Below are 4,993 nucleotides of genomic sequence, written 5' to 3'. Positions count from 1 at the left end.
ATGTAATTCATTTTGTGTCTGTCTCCCCTCTTAGATGGCAATTTCCTTGCTCTCCAAATTAGTTAGTCCAGTACCTTGAACACAGTGAGCACTCAATGAATACAATCAGCTGATTGATTGATTGAGAGCTAGCCCATGGTAGGGAAAGGAGCAGGGATATGGTGGAGAGGAAATGAGACAGAGCAACAAAGAAGAGGAAGAGGAAACTGAGGAGGGGACAGGGATGTTGTAGGAACAGGTACATAAACGACAGGGAGAGAAAAGGAGATAAAGCCCAGAGTAGAAGCAAGGACAGGGTAACCAAGGAACAGTTTGAGAATGTCAGCTAGAATATTTTGGCTGCCAGAATGAAGAGACCAAGTGCATCCCTGTTGTGGAAATGCTTTTATACAGTGGCCAAGAGCTACTGCAATGTTCCCTTCCATAGCAAAAATCCTGGGCCCCCCTGGTTGGCACTAGAATTATCTTGAGGTACATTCCCTCACCATATTTGTCAGGTGCATCCCAAAGAAGCCACTCTGCCAGTTACCTCAATAGAGAGCAGACTCAGTGCAAGTTGAATTTATACACTCCTGGTCCACCTCTTTCATTACAGTGTAGCATATCTTGGATTTTTTCTTTTAAGCTTCCTCTTCTCCCCAGAAAAACAGGAAATGGAGAGGTAGGTGACCTAAAGGTAGTCAGGTGCTGCTCCCCCAGTAGACCCTTGTCTTTTTGCATGGGACCCCTGTAGCCTGGTCTTAAGTGGTTTCAACTGGAGGCTTGTGGTGCACCCCTGCTTCAGGGCCTCCTGACTCAGTGACTCGCTTTCTCCTGGAGGCCCATATCTCTTCTGCAGCAGCTGACCTTTCACCTATTTTGTCAGCCTGGCTTTACACCTCACACCTGGCCTTCCTTCTGACACCCTATTTACAATCCTGACTTTTCACCTTACAGTCTTCCTTTCAAATCTGACCTTCCTCCTTTCATCCTGCCACTATATAGTCTCACTGTGGGCAGAGAATGTGTCTGTTTATTGTTGTATTGTACTCTCCCAAGTGCTTACTACAGTGCTCTGCACACGGTAAGTGCTCAATAAATACAGTTCATTCAGTTGTATTTATTGAGTGCTTACTGTTTGCGAGCACTGTGCTAAGCACTTGAAAAGTACAATTAGGCAACAGACAGAGACAATCCCTAACCAATAACAGGCTCACAGTCTAGAAGGGAGGAGAAAGACAACAAAACAAAACAAGTAGACAGGCATCAATAGCATCAGTATAAATTAATAGAATTATAGCTATACACACATCATTAATAAAATAAATAGAATAATAAATACACAAGTGCTGTGGGGTGAAGAGGGGGGTTGAGCAGAGGGTGGGAGTTGAGATGATAGGAAGGGGAGGAGGAACAGAGGAAAGGGGGGGGATCAGTCTGGGAAGGCCTCCTAGAGGAAGTGAGCTTTCAGTAGGGCTTTGAAGGGGGAAAGTGTGCTATTTGGCAGATGTGAGGTAGGAGGGCATTTCAGGCCAGAGGTAGGATGTGGGCCGGGGTCAACGGTGGGACAGGTGAGAATGAGGCACAGTGAGAAGGTTAACACCAGAGGGGCTGAGTGTGCGGTCTGGGATGTAGAAGGAAAGAAGGAAGGTGACGTAGGAGGGGGCAAAGTGATGGAGAGCTTCGAAGCCAATAGCGAGGAATTTTTACATAATAATAATAATAATGATGATGGCATTTGTTAAGTGCTTACTATGTGCAAAGCACTGTTCTAAGTGCTGGGGGGATACAAGGTGATCAAGTTGTCCCACGGGGGGCTCACAGACTTTATCCCCATTTTACAGATGAGGTAACTGAGGCTCAGAGAAGTTAAGTGACTTGCCCAAGGTCACACAGCAGACATGTGGCAGAGCCTGGATTCGAACCCATAACCTCTGACTCCAAAGCCCATGCTTTTTCCACTGAGCCACGCTGCTTCTCTACTTGATCCGAAGGTTGATAGGCAACCACAACTGAATTACTTACTAGTCTCCAGCCCTGTAGGGGTCGAGCAGGCCCTGGTGTCTATAATAATAATAATGATGGTATTTGTTAAGAGCTTACTATGTGCCAAGCACTGTTCTAAGCACTGGGATAGATATAAGGTTATCAGGTTGTCCCACGTGAGTCTCACAGTCTTAATCCCCATTTTACAGATGAGATAACTGAGGCACAGAGAAGTGAAATGACTTGCCCAAAGTCACACAGCTGACAAGTGGCAGAGCTGGTATTAGAACCCATGACCTCTGATTCCCAAGCCTGCACACATTCTACTAAACCATGCTACTTCCCCAACTCCCTTCTGCTGCCCAAGTGGTACCCATGGTAACAATCCCCTCTAATTACACCGCCTTGCCACATTTCATTGCTTTGTTCCTGATGATAATGCTTGGGAAGGACCAAGGACAGCAGAGGGCGAAGGAACCATTCACTTCAGAAAGCGCAGCATGAGGGCATCTGGGAATGAGCTCAGCTTAGTCAGCACCATGCCCTTTCATGAAATCCTTTCCTAATGAATTGTGGAGTGGGGGACGGGGACACTGCTGCTGATGTCAACCCTTCCAGGGAGATGCCCTCCTCACTGTGCTGAGGTTGTGCTGTCAGTCTAACGAGCACAGTCTCTGCTGAAGCTTGGGATTTATGGGTTCTGTATGACAACGTTGCTCTGCTACAGTGGAATAGCTCCATGTTGAAAACTAAAGTGGAATCAAATACTGGCTGAATCTGCACAGAATCTCACATCACATAGAAATAATTCTGGATTCCCTATTTCTATGCACTTGGGTCTGTTGCCCTTAAACACTTAGATACTCATCCTACCCCCAGCCCCACAGCACTTACGTATATTTCCTTATAACAATAATAATAATAATAATGTCATTTGTTTAAGCACTTACTGTGTGCTTTAGCTGTTCTAAGCTCTGGATAGGTACAAGGTAATCAGGTTGTCCCACGAGGGGCTTACAGTCTTAATCCCCATTTTACAGATGAGGTAGCTGAGGCACAGAGAAGTTAAGTGACTTGCCCAAGGTCACACAGCAGACAAATGGCAGAGCAGGGATTAGAACCCTTGTCCTCTGACTCCCAAGCCCATGCTCTTGCCACTAGGCCATGCTGCTTCTCTGCTTCCCCTATCTCTAATTTATTTTTATTATCTGTCTCCCTCTCTATACAGTAAGCTCCTTGTGGTCAGGGATCATGTCTGCATAGTACTCTCCCAAATGCTTAGCATGGTGTTGTTGTTTTTTTAATGGTGTATGTTAAGTGGTTACAGTGTGCCAGACACTGTATTAAGCACTGGAGTAGATACAATAATAATAATAATAATGGTATTTATTAAGTGCTTACTATGTGCAAACCACTGTTCTAAGCACTGGGGTAGATACAAGGTTATTAGGTTGTCCCATGTGGGGCTCACAGTCTTAGCCCCCATTTTACAGATGAGGTAACTGAGGCACAGAGAAGTTAAGTGACTTGCCCAAAGTCACACAGCTGACGTGCTCTGCACATAGTAAGCACTCAATAAATATGATTGAATGAATGAATGAATAAAGTGGCAAAGCTGGGATTCGAACCCATGATCTCTGACTCCAAAGCCCATGCTCTTTCCACTAAGCCACAGCTGCTTCTCTATAAGATAATCAGGTTGGATACAAGATAATCAGGTTGGACATTGTCCCTGTCCCACACGGTGCTTAACTTCCATTTTACAGATAAAGTCACTGAGGCCCAGAGAAGTGAAATGACTTGCCCAAGGTCACACAGCAGGCAAGTTGCAGAGGCGGCACTGTGCTCCCAGGCCCTTGCTCCTTCTGCTACACCACACTGCTTCTCAGTAAGTGCTCCATAAATACCATTGATTAATGTCTCCTAAACTACCTCATGAGCCAGTGAATCATAAGAGGAATTGATTACCACTACCTTCTGGCAATTCATCAAGGAAGGACTGTTTTCATGTTTATAAATATTTTTGTCTCTCCTCTATTAAAGGATAAGTTTCTTGTGGGCAGAGAACATGTGGTTTCTTTTTGCTTCCCGAGTGCTTAACACAGAGCACTGTGCCAATAATGCTATTATTATTACTGCTACTATTAGAGGTGATTGTAAGGTTTTTTTTAACTTGAGGACTGTTTCTCTTAACCAATTGTACTCTTCCAAGTGCTTAGTACAATGCTCAGCATAGGGTAGACACTCAGTAAATATTATTTATTGTTGGGTAAACTCTATTTTCCTCTCAGGGTCGCACCTTGAGAGTTTCCAGTACTCTACCAGTCTCAACTACAGGAGGGAGAATCAAGCAGAGGCATAACCATTCCATTTCTAGCTTGGGAAGTGGCTAGTGAGTGGAAGGCAATCTGCTACAAGCCAAAACTCACCCGTTCTGGGCAGTAGCGGCATGGGAGAGAGTTGAGGGCAGAGACTCATTTACTGCGTGGAAGGAGACAGTGGTAAAACCACTTCCATATTTTTATTAAGAAAACTATGGAGACACTACCTGGACATTGCAGATGGAAGTGGGGTGTTCTGGGAGAGATGTGCCCATGGCGTCACTATAGGTCAGACACGACTCGACAGCATAAGACAACAACAAACTCTATATTGGCTAGGATTCCACTTATAAGTGATTATTTGTCCTCTTTTTAGCTAGCCTATCCCCTGGGCAATACTGATATGGAGCCAGTTGCTATTTTTCATTTTTAACTCCACACCTCCCACCAGCTTGGCTATTTGCTGCCCAGTTGTATAGTTCTGATGAAGTGCTAGAGTTCATGTAGACCTGAGAGGGGAATGTAGTAGCTCTGAAACAACTGGAGGAGTAAAGAGTCCCCATGGAACACCACTCTAGGATACACCAAACATTGACTTACTTTCACAGAATCCATCATTGATGCCATGGTGTTAAGTTATATGGGAGATGAAAAAATTTGACCACACATTCATTCATTCAATCATATTTATTGAGCGCTTATTGTGT

The 4,993-nt window shown here is 44.6% G+C and overlaps 1 non-coding gene across 1 annotated transcript; it reads left to right on the top strand.

Moving 5' to 3' along the window:
- Positions 1 to 4,246: 4,246 nt before the first annotated feature.
- LOC119929150 lies at positions 4,247 to 4,384 on the top strand. Its single transcript, XR_005451289.1, has one exon. It is a non-coding gene; the product is annotated as a small nucleolar RNA SNORA7 (small nucleolar RNA).
- The last annotated feature ends 609 nt before the right edge of the window (positions 4,385 to 4,993 follow it).

Source organism: Tachyglossus aculeatus, chromosome 5, assembly GCF_015852505.1.
Source record: "Tachyglossus aculeatus isolate mTacAcu1 chromosome 5, mTacAcu1.pri, whole genome shotgun sequence".
In the NCBI taxonomy this organism is placed as follows: domain Eukaryota; kingdom Metazoa; phylum Chordata; class Mammalia; order Monotremata; family Tachyglossidae; genus Tachyglossus; species Tachyglossus aculeatus.
This window is presented reverse-complemented; position numbering and strand designations above follow the sequence as displayed.